The sequence below is a fragment of the Colossoma macropomum genome, unplaced genomic scaffold (genome assembly GCF_904425465.1).
Source record: "Colossoma macropomum unplaced genomic scaffold, Colossoma_macropomum, whole genome shotgun sequence".
Classification (NCBI taxonomy): Eukaryota; Metazoa; Chordata; class Actinopteri; order Characiformes; family Serrasalmidae; genus Colossoma; species Colossoma macropomum.
This window is the reverse complement of record NW_023494793.1, coordinates 22,305,144-22,323,264: the sequence shown is the minus strand read 5'-3', so window position 1 is coordinate 22,323,264 and position 18,121 is coordinate 22,305,144. Positions and strand designations below refer to the sequence as shown.

The 18,121-nt window shown below is 39.0% G+C and overlaps 1 protein-coding gene across 5 annotated transcripts in view; it reads left to right on the top strand.

The window, feature by feature from the left end:
- The first annotated feature begins 576 nt into the window (after positions 1-576).
- Positions 577-18,121, top strand: part of LOC118813483 (citron Rho-interacting kinase) — a 65,199-nt gene continuing 47,654 nt past the window's right edge. For 3 of the 5 annotated variants that reach the window (XM_036578845.1, XM_036578842.1, XM_036578840.1), the window contains exons 1-2: positions 577-868; positions 17,704-17,800. The gene's annotated coding sequence lies outside the window, so the exon portion shown is untranslated. The remainder of the gene's footprint in view (positions 869-17,703; positions 17,801-18,121) is intronic. The other 2 variants (XM_036578844.1, XM_036578843.1) reach the window with 1 other exon arrangement.

The following is an 18,121-nucleotide window of genomic DNA, read 5'->3' as shown; positions in this document are numbered from 1 at the left end:
TGAAGGCTGTTTTGATGGTTTGCCAGGTCTTGCATGGTTGTTAGGAGTCACATTTCCTCTATATTTTCATAATTTTGTCAGCTACAGTTTTTGAAACTCCTGTTTTTTCACTTATTGTCACGTGACTTTCCTGTTCTTTATACAAGTGGATTATCTTATATCTACTCTCCTCAGAAATATCTGTCAATCTATCTATCTAGTAAAAGAAGAGACTCAGAAACCAATTACAATGGAAGCCTAAATACAGGTGCTGAACCTGAAACACCTGCCCATTTGCTTCCGTTTCAAGTCTTCATTCAACTTAACAGTTTTTCTGCTCCTTTCTTAGCTGAAAAACTACTGTCAGTGGTAATCAACTGTATGATACATCTGCAGAAGATAGAGGTTAGACTTAAAAACGTTACAGTATTCATTTAAGCGGAGACCCTACATGGAAAATAAATGCCCTGTTCAAAAAGCGAGAGAAAGAGAGCGCGCTGAGTTTAAGCAGTGACTCAGTCTGCATGTATTACTGTGATTAGAGAGAGAGCTACTGCAGTGCAAGAGAAGGGTGGGAGAGAGAGAGGCAGAGAGAGTGGACGTGTGTGTGTGTGAGCGAAGCACTCGTGAGTGTGATTTGCTGCTCTACTCTGGGATGCAGTTTGTGTCTCCCTCCCTCTTCCTCTGCTTTCTCTTCTCTCTTCCTTCGCTCACAGCTTCTCTCTCTCCATCTTCCTCAACAACTCTACACTCCAGGCTGAAGATGATTTCTCCGAAAGCGTCCAGCCAAAGTAGCCCATCTGCCTGCTTATGGATGGTCAAGAAGACCCACCACCCTTGGGCTTCTTTTCAGAGGACCTGCCCCATCTAAAGCGGACTCTGGGCAAAGGTAAGCCACTTTTAGGCACGTCCAAGTAAGTACTCCGGTTTGGGAGTCAATGAACAGAGTTGACAGAACAACTGGCCCGCTGCATTGTTGATTCAGGTGGAGGCTGCTGCACGTGTGGGTGTTTGTGTGGGAGAGAGCATCCATTAATGTTTATTTGCGTGGTTAATTGTATATGCTGACTGGGAATTCATCTGTAACGGCTTTATCATTGCTGTGGAGACGCAGACAGACCGGTCAGGCTCAGGCTTAGTGCAGCTGGCATCTCGGACAGGGGTAGATCAGGCAGGAGATGAGAAATTGTGAGTGAGACTGCCAGCACAGGTGCTTGCACTGTTGGAGGCAGAGCGCACACTATGTGTCACGACACTGATGCTGGAGAACAGATAACTGCTACTTTGTTTACTCTTCATGTGTCCAATGGTGTTTTCCCATATTGATCTATGCCAATGCATCTCTATGGCACAATGCAGTACAATAGAATATTCCATAGAATACAACAGAAGTATCTATTGCAATAGAGTAGAATAGAAATTTTCCTGTTTGGATGACATTTTGTATTGTTGCTTTGCTTGAATGCAGTGTTTTTGAAAGACTGGGCCAGCTGCCCATAGAGTATGATGAGATGGAAAAGTACTGTATGTGGGTGTAGTGGGAGTGGGTAAGGAATGCATCAGGAAAAGAGCAGTATAAGGAGCTAAGGTGACGACTGACGGATGAGACTTATTTCTATGGAAACAGCATATCTCTACAGCCCCCCCCCCAACTCTCTCTCTATTTCAATCTCGCTATCTGACTCTTAAAGGGAAATTCAGTTACATTTGTCAAAGCTTTTGCTTAATTGAATCATTCACAGGAAAACAAAGTGATTCAGAGAGGTTTGATGTGAAATCTGCCATTCTACAGAAATGTACAGAGTCTGTATTGTTCTCAATGGTGGTGATAGGAACCAGACATCAAAATGCTTCTAAAAGCTACATCAAAGAACATTATTAAATGAAATGGTTGTGAATACACTGCCTGATGTCAAATATATTGTTTTCACAAAAGTTTTGCAAAAGGATTTTGGCCTAAAACTTTTTTTAATCTATCCGTGGCATTTATTTTCCCACAGTTATCTCTATTTTAAATTATCAGCCTTAAGTATGAAACTCAAAAGAAGTGTAGGCTCACTGGTCATTCTGGATAATAAATAAAATGGCTATTTTGAATTGTACACATCACAACTCCTGGTTCCTATCAACACCAGTGTAAAGAAATCCAAGTTAGTGAATTTCTCCATAATGAACCATTTACCATCAAAACACTCTGAATCAATTGGTTTGCATTACATGATTGAATTATTCCGAAATTTTGAAAAATCAGTGGAATTCCCCTTTAACACAGCCTCAGGTAAAAGATGTTCTAAAACTGATTTATCTCTAGATACGAAGAAATACAGACAGACAGGCATGCACATTCACATTGCTTTGATTTAACAGTAAGCAACAGTTGACAGGACTGCTTAATGCTGCGTTTGAGGAAAGAAATAAGAAGGAGTGCTTTGCTGGCTAGAACTCAGGCAAGTCGCTCAGCTGACTGTTTTTCTGCAGAACGCAGCCACTAGTGTCACAAGCCCTTTTAATCCGGGGTTTGATGTTCTGACGGTATGAGCTTTAGGAAGAGCTCTTGTCTGCCTGTGTCTCTTTTCAGCCCACCCATCACTAAGCTACTCAAATTCTCTGCGTTTCCTCTCTCTACACAGAGCCTTGGCCGTGCACCACTAACACCAGCTCAGCTGTGTTCCAGTGGGAGCGGTTTGTTAAACACAGCCCTGATATTAGTTGATTACTGCTATTAGTTTCTAATTTAGATCAGGCTGCTTGTCTAAGGCACAGCCAGTGCTGCTTCCAGTGTGATACGATACACCTGCCCAGAGTCTAACGTGGACATTTTGAGAAGTGGGTTTATCTGAACGTTGTTTCGAGTTCTAAGTGTCAGCGCTTCTGTCCAGGCTAGTGACAGTGCCATTTTGTGGTAAACAGTGTGTAAAATTGTGATAACCTGCGATAAATCCATTCTTGTCAGAATTTTGCTTAATAGTAACGGGCGAGATTCGGCGCGTGCTAATGCGAGTCGTGATGCTAATCCCCCAGCGCCTTTCCTGTCAGCTTCACCGGCCAACTGATCCGCTTTGGGGGGAGAAGACGCTCCCCAGACATGTCGAAGGGAAGAAAATTGTGTTTTTAACGGATATGACCACCGCACAGGTCTCTTAGCTGGAGTCGTGACTGAGACCGAGGCAAAACCGTTCACGTCGTGACCGGAGAGACGAGCGAAGGACGGGAGCTTAAAGTGAAAGATGCCGAAAGCGACGGTTGGTATGTAGATTATTCATGAAGGGCTGAAACTGCCCTGGAAGTATCAGTCGAGACAGAAATCCCGGTTTTAGAGACATTTTCCGGTTTTATACGGTCTGTTGAGGCTCTGAGGTACCGACCACCCCAGTACTGTCAACAGGTCTGTGACATAACATCAACCATACTCTAAGTTTGATAGCCTCTTAATCTCTGCGGCGCAGTTATTACAGCTGTCAGAAAGTGTCAATGGCCAAGTTTCACAGTTTATATGAAGTTCCTCTGTACTCAGACTCTCCACACAAAATTTCTATGATCTGTTCTGAAATCCTCTATACTAAATAAGCTTACTGTATTAAAATATGCTATAGAAACTCTACACTTTCCACAAAGGATGGATCCAGGTTTTATTTAGTGATTGAGCATTGCAAAGCAATCCAAAACTATTATCATACAACAGTAGCTATATTATTTTTGTTTTTATTTTTGTCAAATTTTTGTCCGCTAATTTGTCCCGTAGTTTTTAAGACATCAACACCATTCTAACTCCAGAATGTTCGGTCCGATTGGGAACGGTGTGCTTGTATACAGTTGTTTGACTGGATGTATGGTTTTCATTCAATCATTGTTTTTCCCATAGGAATGAATAGGGTTTGTTTGTGCACCCAGCTTGCGCTATGTTGATACAAGTCTATTAGCAACAGCCTGTTAACCATGTGCGGAACCGTAGCAACCACCTAGCAACACCTTAGCAACCGCCTGGGATACCATAGCAACACCCTTGCAACCATCTGGGATACCATAGTAACCACCTAGGAACCACCTGGGATACCATAGCAACCACTTGTCAACATCTTTGCAACCTCCTAAATTAACATAGTAACTGTCCAGCAACACCCTAGCAACGGCTTATACTGTGCAATCACTGCATTTTCCTTAGGAAAAGCACATGAGGTTTAGTTTAGTTTTATTTATATAGTGCTTTTTACAGCAGACATTTTTGCAAAGTATAGGTCCATGGCCAGACTGTTATTAACAAGCTGTGATCTATAGGGGCAGTGAAAACTCATTAAAAGAATGGTCCACCAAAAAAATATATATATATATATGTAATTTACAGTTTCCTTCTTTCCCCAGCCAAGACATTTTGGTGTCTAGACTATGCTACTTTAGTTTTGAACTGGAGCTCTTACAGAGGTCACCCAAAAACGAATTTTCATATTACTGAATAATTCTAACTCACTACTGAAAAGTAAAATTTCATTATTAATAGCTGAATAATTAACCTAGAGTTTAAGCACTTAAAGTCTACTGGTTGTGTCACTCTTCTACAAATGGGTGACAAATTAATGGAAAAACCAACATAAAGTGCCAGCACCACTCCAGTACGCCTTGGCAATTTGGAGGGATTAAACTCATTTCCTTCAACAGATTTTCCCTCAGTTGGTGTTTTGATAGCCATCTTAGTTCAAACGAGTTTAGATCTGGTGACTGCAGAGATGATTTACATAATTTTCATACTCATCAAACCCTTCAGTGACCCCCTCATGCCCCAGGGATGACCTGTGGGGCATTGTCATTCTGGAAGAAACCTCTCTCATCAGGACAGAAATGTTTCACCACATGATTAGGGTGATCAGTCAGAATAACTTTATATTGATTTGCAGTGACCATTCACTCTGAAACAATTGGGCCCAAACCGTGCCAGTAAAATGCCCCCCAACCACGGTTTGCCCTTCAGGCCTGTGTGGTTCTCTTTGTGTATGCCACACATGCTCGCACCCACATGTGAAGAATATGCTTAAGGATGACTCATGTGACCATATCACTCTTTTCCATGCCTCTGTAGAGCAGTGCCTGTGGTTTTACAGCACTGACTGGCAAATGTGCATTTGTCTTTGTAATGCGGGGTTTGTGAAGTGCAGCTGCTATGATATCCCTCTCTGTGTAGTTGTGGATGGACTGTTCTTGCTGACCGTCTGATCTCATTCTGCACTAATATTCCCAGTCACCTGAGGAACAGCTTATATTCTGTTTTGTCCTGACACCATCCTTAACATCATGTTAATTGAATGGTAGCATTTGAGCTGGACCTACACACTTAAAATGATTGTTCTTTAAGGATTTTTTGGTAAAGAAAATGGTTCTATATAGAACCATGAACATTCAAAGAACCCTGTCCATGCTTACAGGGTTCTTTGCATCGTGAAAGGGTTCTTTAGATTGATGGAGAATGTGCTGCAGATGGTTCTATATAGCACCATTTTCTTTACTAAAGAACCCTTGAAGAACCATCATTTTTAAGTGTGTATTTGCTGATGGCATTCCCATAGATCTAAATATAGATGTCACTTTAGTCGCTGTTCGTCTTCCAAAACTAGCCAGTTGGACTGTCTTTGTGACTGAGGCCGTCTGTGCCCCAATAACCAAGAACCATCTTTCAGGGTCAGTTAGGTCTTTTCCTTTTGCCGCCTTGACCTCATACCTGTCAACTAACCACCCCCCCCCCCAAGATCCCCAAACCTGTGCCCTGAACAGCTTGCTTTCCTTATTTTGGCCCTATATAACAGTTTGTGTTGATTTTATTGTCTACATAAGTCTGCCAGTATTTTATTTATTTAATTAATTATTTGCTCAGTCAGCTGATAGGTATTGATCAGTGAACTCAATAATTTCGAATGATCAGAAAATCTGTACTATGTGCTTAGCAGAAATCAGGCTTTATAAATCTCCATGCTCATAATTAATACTGGTGTTTAATGTGAGCTTGCGGCATTGGTCAATAAAAAGTTGGGACGCTGTGCAAAATGTAAACAAAAACAAAATTCAATGATGTGCAGATCATTAAAGTCCTATATTTCATTGAAAATAGTACAAAGACAACACGTCAAATGTTGAAACTGAGAAATTTTGTTGGTTTTTGAAAAATATACGCCCATTTTGAATTTGATGTTTACAACACATTCCAAAAAAGATGGGGGCAACAAAAGGCTGGTAAAGTTGTGTAATGCTAAAAAAACATCTGGTGGTTAATTGGCAACAGGTCAGCAACATGATTGCATATAAAAAAAAAGCATCCCAAAGAGGCTGAGTCTTTCAGAAGTAAAGATGAGGAGGGGTTCACCACTCTGTGAAAGACTGCACGATCAAATGGTGCAACAATTCAAGAATAACATTTGTCAATGTAAAATAGCAAAGAACTTTTGCTTTTCAACATCTACGGTACATAATATCATTAAAAGATTCAGAGAATCTGGAGAAATCTCTGTATGCAAGGGAAAAGGCTGAAAACCAGTACTGGCTGGCCATGATCTTTGGGCCCTCAGACAGCACTGCATTAAAAACAGAAATGATTCTGTAGTGAAAATCACTGCATGGGCTCAGAAACACTTCTGAAAACCATTGTCTTTGAAAACCGTTCGTCGCTGCATCCACAGATGCAAGTTAAAACTCTAAAACGCAAAGAAGAAACCGTTTCCATTTCTTTTTGGAAATCTATGTTTACATGCAACGATTTTCGCTAATCCGATTGAACACAATCCAATTACAGATTTAGACTGAGGTGTTTATATGCACTCTATTCAACAATTTGATGGAAAATCTTCGTTTACATGCTCACTACAAGTAATCCGATGCAAAATGACGCGCATGCGTGGAGTAGCGCTTAGAGTAAACGTTACCATGACAGCGAACATCACGTGAGGTCCAGACCAGTTTCTGCTCCGCCATGTTGAGCGGTGTAAACTTTCGCTGTGACGCGACGCACGTGTGCAGGACATACTTACACGTTCCGATTGGAATGTAATCGGATTCAGGCGTTTACATGGCTATTATTCTTCTATTTAACGGATTATTTAGAAGTTTACCCACCTCGTTTAATCGGATAGAAATTGTATTCCGAATGGCCTCAATCGGATTAGACTATTCCGATTGAGGTGTTTACATGGATGTATTCTATTCCGATTGAGCTATTAGTCGGATTATTAACGGATTATCAGGCTGCATGTAAACGTGGCTACTGTGTCCTCTGGGCTAAAGACCACTCAGCTTGTTACCAGTGCACAGTTCAAAAGCCAGTATTCATGATGGTATAGGTGTGCATTAGTGCACATGGCATGGGTAACGTGGACATCTGTGAAGGCGCCATTAATGTTGAATAATAAATACATGTTTTGGCAACATATGCTGCCATCCAGATGACGTCTTTTTCAGGGAAGGCCTTGATTGTTTCAGCAAGACAGTGTCAAACCACATTCTGCAAGTATTACAACAGCATGGCTCTGTAGTAAAAGCATCCAGGTGTTATATTGACCTGCCTGCAGTTCAAACCTGTCACCACTGATAACATTTGGTGCATTATGAAATGAAAAAAACGACAAAGGAGATCCAGAACCGTTGAGCCGCTGAAATCCTATATCAAGCAAGAATGGGAAAACGTTTCACTTTCAAAACTACAGCAGTTGGTCTCCTCATTTCCCAGTGTTGTTAAAAGAAGAGGTGATGAAACACGGTAGTAAACATGCCCCCGTCCCAGCTTTTTTGGAACGTGTTGTTGGCATCAAATTCAAAATGGGCATATATTAAAAAAAAAAACAATAACATTTCTCAGTTTCAAGATTTGATATGTTGTCTTTGTACTATTTTCCTTCAAAAATATGGTTTAAATGATTCACACATCATTGCATCCTATTTTTATTTACAATCTGCACAGCGTCTCAACGTTTTTGGAAATGCGGTTGTACATAAATGAGTTCAGTTTGGCCTGTTACATCCATGATGCTGCATAGTGCACCAGAATTTAGTGAAACAAACTTGTAAGTGAAATTTCATGAGATTTATATTCATGACTGGGAGATTGCAGCAAAATCTCGGTAAACCTTGAGACTTGACAGCTATGTGATCCAAAATGTAGGTCAGCTGGGCCTGCTCAGCATTTTTCTACATGCCACAGAGCGTGCTAGGATGTTAATTGCTTAATTGTATCATGTGGTACATCTGTCTAAAAGCATCTGTATCTACGTTTTCCTTTAATTTGTCACCTGTCACGTTTCCCGGTATGTTTGGGCATAAGGGACATGCATGTCATGCAAATTCAATTTCACACAATTTTTTTTCTGCTTAGCCTAAACTGTGTTTAGAAAAAATACACTGATAAGCATGAAGAATCAAGAACAAGACATTTCTTAAACATGTTTCCCATTTCTTAATGGCCCATAATACCTATTGCATTACATAGCTCATAAAATAAAGGCCTGCACACCCAAGTAGTGCACTGGTTTTACAGTAGGAAGCCATTCTTCAGAGCTCACCTGAGTCATAATACCCAGTAGCCCTCGCATTCTTAATTAAGAATTCAGCATTCTGTAGCTTTCCCATTAAAAATGTAATTATTATACCTAATATTCTCCTTAAAAATACCATTGCAAAAAATGCACCTACTATACTGAAATTCCATTTAATCATCACATGGCTATTCATCTACTGTGCTTAACATTCACATGAATAATTTCTGTGATGGGTCTAAATTGCCTTTGAAAGAAAAGATTCACTGAATGGTAAAACGAATAGTTTACTGTTTTAGCTGAGTTATGCTCAAAGTTCTTTAATGAGCCTTAAAAGTGTCCCGGAGCTGGAATAATAAGAGAATCAGAAGTAGAATTTGAGTCACATTAAGCCTTATCTAGGCCTCTTACAATTTGAAAACTGAGAATTTCCAGTAGTCCACAAAAAGAATGGATAATAGAAGTGTTCAAGCACTTATCCTTTATGCCTGCTGCCTATTTGCATAAAACAATGGCTCAATAAGTAGCCCACAGTTTATTTGACGCAACAGCAGGCAACCACTTTTGACTGTGATAACTCATGCCATTTAAGTGTTGCAAATCTGTGTGAGAGTGGATCTCTCAAAACAGTTCCCCGTTGTTGTCAAGCCACTTCAATTATAGAAAATGTCAATCAAAGCCCAGGAGACTTCCTGCGCATAGACTCTGTACCTGGACCCAAAGCGGTTTGCACCGCAGAGGCAGTTTCTAAACATTCTTGCGGACATTTTGTTCACCAAACCATTGAGTCATCAGACTTTGAGTGGTTTTTAAATTTACAAATAGATTTGTTACATTAGCTGCCCTGCTCTAAATTTGCAGTCTCTTTTTTTCTTCGTACCAAAAGCTATGTGGTAAAAAAGCAGCAGTAATATTTTATTCTCAGTAAGAAAAAAGCATCAGCCTTTATGATTACTTTCTTAATGTTCCACCCTTTAAAGCCCAGTCTACCATGCAAACATGCAGTTAAAGATGCAGCCACAACAGCTGCATTTTTTACCTGTGCCTATTTAAATCTGCATATACTATAGTATACTATACATAGTTCTTTGCAAAATTTGGGCACCCTTGGCTAATTACATATTTTGGTGATTTTTGAAATGAAAAGAAGTAAGCACAACATCTGTGACAAACTATTAAAACATTTTCTGCAAGTTAATGCACTAACCCTATATTTAATAAACTTAAAATATTATTTTTTGTAAAGACTCAGAACTTAACTTGTTGAGCCATAATCGACTTGTTAGGGCTCGTTAAGCAGATCAAGAATTGTTATAACAAATTGTCTGCTGATGGCAATTCCAATAATGGATAGAGCTGACTAAGGATCTGAAAATAAGCTAATTGATTCCTACAAAGCAGGGGAAGGCTATAAAAAGGTATCAAAGCACTTCCAGCTTGCAATTTCCATTGTCCAAAATGGTAATTAAGGGGAACTGTGGAAGTCAAGGCAAGATCTAGAAGACCAAAAAACTCACATAGAACAGCTCATATGCTGGCCTGAAAGGCAAAGCAAAATACCCATATGACTACAAAGGACCCGGAGGAAAGTTCAGATGACACAGGAATTTCACCATTCTAATGTGCAGCACTGTTGCACAAATGTGATCTGCAAGGACGTCATCAGAAGGAAATCTTACTTGCGACCTCATCACAAAAGTCAGCATCTGTGGTTAAAAGTGGACTCTCACCAAAGGTATATTTGGAGAACAAACGCAGCAGCATTTGATGAAAAGAACGCCTTGCCAACTGTTAGGCATAGGGGTAGACCTATTATGCTTTAAGGTTCTGTGGCAACCAGTGGCACAGAAAACATTGCACGGGTAGGTGGAAGTATGCATTCCACTAAATATAATGTGATATCTGGCTTAGTAGGGTGTCCAAACTTTTGCACAGACTACAATTAGTTTGTTTTTTGTTTATTTTAAGTAAACAGTGCATCAAGAAAATGTTTTTCTTACATAGTTAGCTGCAGAGGTTGGGGTTACTTACTTTCACATCAAAAATCAAAAACATGACAATACATGAAAATATGTAATTTGGCAAAAACATAACTGTACATACTACAACTGTTTATTTTGGAAAGATATTGTCTACAGCACATTTGGTATTTCTGTTGACACTGACATCAACCAAAATAAAGGTTCTGATTCTGGCCTGAACTTTGAGTGAAAGTGCTTGGATTTTATCACTGTAGATCTCTAAAGTATATAATTCAGACAGGCTCTTGCTTAGCCAGTACTTTTTCCCCGTTCGATTTCCCCCCGTGCTTCTGTAGAATTGTGCTTGTGAAGCTTCCTGCAGAGATTAGACTCAGTCAGCAGGGGATAGAAACGAGAGCATGTTTTTCTCTGAAAAACAGTGTTGCTTTGCTAGTCGCTGAATTATACATCCAGCTGGCTTCAGATGTATGTTCCCATTTTGAATTCCTGTCTGCATATGATGTAATCTTGGCAAACATAGGCTTCCAGAAGTGATCAGCTTTTGTGTTAGAGTATTTTGGTGAGAGCTTAAAATGATAATTGGTTAAAAAAACCCACCAGTTGCTCTGGCTTGACAGTGTCAAACGATGTGACATTTAATATGAATCATCTTGAATTAGATTTATGTTGTTTTACAATCAGTGTAGTCTTAATTGAGAGTACACACAAACTGCTACGTCTTTAATGTTTGGTGCGGTTCAGGTTGATAGGAGTTACAGTCATACTGACAGTAGTGTCTAAAAATGACTATACCAAGGAGAATCCTGAGAGAGCAACAGCAAGAGAGAGATAGAGAGCGAGTGCCCTGGGGTTTGCTTGACTGCTTATTACTCTGGCAAACATGGTTTCAATATATACAATATAATAACAACGTACTGACTATGAATTTTGTAAATGATTTAACAAGTAAAACAATTTGACAGTGATAAAGTGTGAACAGGCCTGAGATCTTTAACTTTAGGAGCCTACAAGGTGTGTCTAAGGGCCATTTTCTAGCTGTACACTGCAGTATTTTAGATATCGTAAAGACTTCAACATCTCTGCTTGTCCTTGTAGTACCTGGAGTTACCAGTTTATCAGTTACAACTGCATCGTTACATTAGGGCCTAATCAATATGAAAATTGTATGGCTGATAGAGATTTTAGAGGCTAAAAATTCCAGTATAAAATCACCCGATATGTTCATTTTAAACTCCTAATAGTTTTTGTTAAACAGTGCTTTACTGAATGAAATGACTGTCAGTTGTGACACTTAAGCTCAAATAAACAGCAGAAACTCACAGTCTTAAATATAATTATTGTAGCACTGGGGTGGAGCTTTTTATGTTAGAATATGTTATTCTCATTCTAAATGTAAAGTCGGGATACATTATTTTAGTAGTAAACCATGACTATTAGAGCTACGCCTTCAGTGTGGGCCATAAATGTTAACTCAGTCCAAACATGAGGAAAAATCAACCTCTACATTATTACTAACCTCTGCTACTGTTCCTATGGGATTCTAGTAGTTAGTCAGTGCTGAGCTAATGGCATGCGAATTTTATTCAGTAGCTTTAGATTAAAAACAGATATTTAAAACTTTTAAAAGACATTTAATGTTTTATTTGAAGCTTGTAAAGATGCATTAGCATGTGTTTTTCAATTTTTAACTTCCAGAAGGCGCAGAGTTATGTGTTCTTTTCACAAAATTGGTCCTGCCTGTTGAAAATCAAAATATGATTGGTTGATGTGTTTGTTGATGTTAGTTAATCTATCATGTTTGGGCTTGAAGTCTTGAAGTCCTAAACAGAAAGTTTGCTTAGCTTTATCTACTTAGATACCACAGAGAAAAACAGTTCTTGATATGCCAGTTTTCTGCTGGGTGTTTTAAGAATTTAACCCTTCTATTTCCATCCAAAACTTAACAATGAAACAAAAGTACTCTATTACTTCCAGAGCTTAAATACAAGGGTAATTCTGTTGAATAAAGGTGAATTAAAAATTGCAGACATGTATTTTTTTTAGTCCCCAGAAATCTTTAGGCCTTGCATTTTTTACTTTTTCTTATTTTAAACATGGTGTATTCAAAATCACCAGTTCAGCGTATATTGTTGTTATAGGGTTAAACAGGGGGTGACTCTTATTAGGTTCCCCTGGTTGTAACCACTTATGTTTTACATTTTTTTCATATTACATATTTTTACACATACAGATAAAACCATAGACAATATTATCGGCTAATCAGTATATCGATCAGGCTGTAAACCACACTTACTGGCCATTTTCTTTAACCCGATTGTTAATTTTTTTCTTGTTACATAATTTTCTCAGTGTCTTGCTATCCCTCTGCTGCTATGGCACTGTGAATTTCCCCGTTGTGGGACTAAAAAAGGATTATGTCATTGTTATAGCTCATGGCGGTTGATATAGCATAGTGGGCAACATTTGCTGCCCTAGGGTTCTGTTTCCTCACCCCAGGCTTACCAGCTTACCAGTCTATGCAGTAATTCAGGGTGATTCAAAAAGATTCATCCGATTTCAAAATGATTTATTTCACTTGTAAATCATTAAAGAACACTGCAGTAAATTGTAAATGGTTTAAGTTAGCATAAAGTTTATTATGTAATTTTACAAGTGTTCAATATGACCTCCTACAGCTGTACAGACTACATCAACGTCATAGTCGAATTCATCCCATGCTCGATTGAGCATGTCGAGTGTCACTGTGCTCACGGCTCTTTTGATTAGAGCATTTGCCAAATGCTGTAAATGTAAATGTTGCTGTTTACCAGCTCTCTTATATCTCATTCATTAGTGAAAACTGATAATCACTGTAGGAACACTGCTGACCAGATGGGTGGTGCTGGGTAGATGGGTAGACCATTCTCAGCACAGCAGTGACGATGACATGGTAGTGGCACGGCAGTGCATGTGCTGCTCTGAATGAGCTGTAAAACCACTCTTGGCTGGATATTTTTGGTTGGTGGGCTATTCTTAACACAGAAGTGCAACCCTGCTGCATCTGATACACTCATACCAGCGCAACACTAACATACCACTATTATGTTAGTATCACTCCTGTGATATCTGATATCTCATCAGCAGTGGTCTTAAATAGTGCAGTAACAGATGGGCTACAGTCAATAATTGTGCCGCTACAGTGCTGTACAAAAGTCAGGGATCACCCTCTATTTATATAATATTCAGTCAAAACAGCCATAAAGTACAAGTTATTCATATCAGGAGATATTTCTGAGGAGATTAGATAGAACGTCCACTCACATAAGAAAGGGGAAAGAGAAAGGGAAGTGGGGGAAAAACACAAGTTTCCAGAATTCATTTTAAAAAAAGTTTGAAAACATATAAAGAAAATGGGACTCCTAAAAATGCACAAGACTTTGTAGACCACCAAAACTGTCACAATCAGATACACAGTACTTAAAGCTTTCATCTTTGTTTCAGATCTGAAAAAAATCTGCAGGTGTTTCTGTCCATCCTTCCACTGTGAGAAGACAACTCAGCACTATGGGTCTGAAAGGATGTGTAGTGGTTAAGAAGCCGTTATTGAGAAAAGACTGGACAAAAAGAACATTTGCAAATCAAATAAAGCTGCTGGTGTTCTCAGAACAATGAATGTGTTTTGGATTATTTGGATCATGAGAAGCAGAAAACGCCACCAACATCTAAGTCCGAATGTTGGAGATGTGGAAAAATATCCCTGCAGATTTCTTTTCAAAACTGAAAGCAAGCCTCCTGAAAGAATGATTGCTGCAATAAAGGCAAAGGGTTGACTCAGAAAATAATGAAAAATATATTTCATTGTTGTGGCTTCTGTGTAAATGTCTGTTAAATGTGTTTTTCTGATACTAAAAAATTAATATTTTATACTGGCCATTTTAAATGGAAATAGAGAGGGTGGTCTCTGACTTTTGCACGGTACTGTATGGTATGTGTGTCTGATAAAATGGATGTTGAGCCTCATAAACTCACGACTCTGTGTATAGTGCAGTGTTTATTTAGAGATGCCAGCAGCCTCACATGCTCTGAGTAAAATCCTGTAAGAAAAAGAGTGGCTGTAAATGAAACACAGGATACATGTGTGAGAGGGTGTTGATGTACAGATAGGCACACAGCGAGCAGTGCACATATGTACATTTCTGCATGTGCACAGTGTGACAGCGTGAGTCATGAACTTCACTCAGCAGATTTGCAGTGTGTGTGTGTGTGTGCGACTTCCTCTTGAACCCCTTCATAAATTAACACAAGGCATGTGGAGTGAAGAGCACTGTTAGTAGAACTGATTTTCTGTGTGTGTGCTTGTTGCGCATCTTTGTGAATCTGCAAGTGCATTTTCAGAACCACAGGTTCATTTTCAGAAGTACTTTTTGTCTTTTATGTGAGTGTGTGTGCTGTAATTGGTAAGCCTTCAAGCACAGTGTGAGGTAGAGAGAGAGAGAGAATCAAATTCGCAAGGCTAGAGTGTGGAGGAGTGGGAGAGGAGCCCATTCTTTTATTAGCTCCGCTTTTATTCTGTCACTCTCTCTCTCTCTCTCTCTCTCTCTCTCTCTCTCTCTCTCTCTCTCTCTCCTCTCTCTCTCTCTCTCTCTCTCTCTCTCTCCCCCCCTCTCTCTATCCCAATGGATGCCAAGTATATACTATGGAGTGGCAGTTAAAACCCAGAGCGCATGCCTAATATGATTTTGACTGATAAAAATAAACTCTGCTATATGTACACTGAAAAACAGGAACAGCACGGAACAACACTAAACCTTTTGCACCAGAAAACTAGAACTGTGCCTTTATCATTGGCCATTCAGTACCGAAGGTTTAAGATCATGATGTTTGTTACCTTATGGTGCTTGAGGGTGTTCTCCTCTGTCTTTGACTATTACAGCTGAAGCAAGTGACAATTTAGCGAATACTTTACTCTTTATAAAGGCACCAAGCATTGTTATATGTCCAGTAAGTGCACAGAAATGTAAACAAGAGTGGTATGTTGATGTGTTGACTGCAGAGCCATAACTAGGATCACATTTTTTTTCATTATCGTGAATAAAATAACTGCTGCATATAAGTATTACTCCTTCGTTGTTGTTTTTTTAACCAAATCATTGCTCCTTTTTACCCACCTTTTTCTTTCATTCATTCCTTTCCTATCCCTCCATTCTTCCATAAACTGCTATTACTGTTACATAAACTGATTTGACTCCAGTTTCCCTGTTCCAATGTAATTAATTTGTCATTTGCATATATATATTTACCTTTATTTCCAGCTGAAAGTGTTACTAAATCAGGTGATAGTTTTACATCGATTTTATTTCATTTACCTTTTTCTCACTCTGCTTGACTCTGCTAGAGTAGACCACTCATACAGTTAATGAGGTAAAATCCAATATTGCCAGCTGTAGAGCTTGTAGCCTAAACTGAGCAGCCACTGGAGCTAGACTAGCATGCTCATTGGGCTAGCTTTAGCAACATTACGAGTAGGCCAGAGTAAAAAATAAATTATGGGGTTTGCATTTTACAAGCATAATTTGTTAAATACTCTCATAAAAATTTCATCTTAGCTATGTTTTATGTAAGCATGTAGCATTTATGTTGCTGAACATCCCAAGAAGGGAAAGATGCTCTGGGTGGTGTAGCATCTTTCAACAGCTGTTCTGAGGTCAGCTGAGAACCAGTCACTGCTGCTTGTATAGGCTTGTCTCAGTTTCCGTATTGAATCTCATAAAACTCTTCCAAAACGAATGAGGACTTAAGTGTCTCATGCTAATTATGAACACAAAGGCTTGGGGCAATGGCAGGTAGCAACATTGATAAACAGGGACTGGAGGGTTGAGGAAATAAGGCAGATTTAGATATTGATTGGCCATAATAAAGTGACAGCAATCAGAAAAAACTTCTTCTTCTTCTTCTTCTTCTTCTTATTATTATTATTATTATTGTTATTGTTGTTGTTTTTGTTATCCTAAAGAATGCACAAAAATATTCTATCCTCATTTGATTAGATAGGTCTGTGATACCTGTGGCTGCATCCCTGAGTTGGCTACGGCATTATCAAACCAGTGCTGTTTTCACTTTAAATCTCATGAATGGAGAAACGTGAAAAAACCCTTCTGAAACTACAGAGGTCTGGACCTCGGTGCCCTCAAACCTAGTTATGGCCATGGCTGATAGCTATTTTTAGATTTTCTACTTTACAAAGAGTATGCTAATGTGACATAAGCTGGCTAGCACTACTAGCATTTAAGTGTTTTTGCCCAGATTTTCACACATTTTCAGAAAAAAGCTTTAAGTTTTGTTTGATTTGCACATGATTCTATATAATTGTAGATATTTGGGAGTGTGTGAGCACAGAAAAACATATTATTTTCTATCAACACAGAGTAGTAGATTGTTTCACATCAGCCAATAAGTTAAGCTAACTAGCCAAATAGCAAGGCTAATTAGCCAAGTGAGTCACATTAGCTAGAGTGCTCATTTTGACGGTTGCGTCACAAGGAGGTGGAACATGAGCAGGGACTAGATGTAGGTTACATTCTTGTGATCAAAAAAGCGCTATATAAATATATTTTGAATTGAATTGAACTAAAACTGTGAGTTCTGTTGGTTTATGTTTGGGTCAGTGTCCCCTTTTTGCCAAAATATGTCCAGGCAACATTTCTAGATTGCCTAAAATGTCAGCAGTTTGGCATTGCTTTGCATTAAATTTAACAGTTTAGTTCTGCAGATTTAATGTGTAAACACACATGGTTACATTTATTTGCAGTTAGTTGAACTTGTGGCACAGCTGTGCGTTATGCATGTTATTGGATTGATTGGGCCAAATGATTCCATCCAGATTCAGTGCTATAATTATAGTAATTAAATTGTTGTTGTTACTCATATTATGAGAGATCATTTGTTCTCTGCGCTGATGGTTTCAGCCCCACGAACCAAGCCTAATTATTTAATAGCTTTTTGTGTGCATTGGTGCAAAGATAAATGCACTGTGATGCTTGAAATTGAACAGTGTCACCATTATTTCTACTAAGTCAAATAAATTGAGAGTGTCTGCCCAGGAGGCAGGCTTACTTGCAGCTGTTTTAGTGTTTTCATTGACACATGCAGTTTTGAGCTAATTTTATAAAGCAAAATCCACAGTAAGTCTGACATGTTTTCAACGATTGGTGATATTTCTGGGTTTCTTAGCTCCCCCCCTTACTTTCTTTCCTCTAAAGGGCAAGTACTGCAGACCTCATCTTTCAGACCAAGAGCGCAGCAAGAGCAAAAGACCTTCACAGCTTAACAGCAAGAACATCCGAGATATATTTGAAGGTAGGTCTGCTTTTTTTGCTGTAGATTTGTTGCAAGGCTGTCTGGATAATTAAATCTGATGCAGGTTTAGACTTCACTACTTCACCATCGGAAAAAGTATTATATTTCACACTGTGAAAAGTGATATATTGTTGATACTTCTTCAGAACTATTTCTGAGATAAAACTGAATAAAAGTAGAAAAAGATAGCACTGTAATGGATACGAAACCTGGTATTGGATTTGATTGCACCGTTTGGCTATGAGAAGTTATGGTTATTTAGCAGTAAAAATTTTTTGTATACATAGCAATCCAATGCAACGGTTGGACTCATTCTTGTTT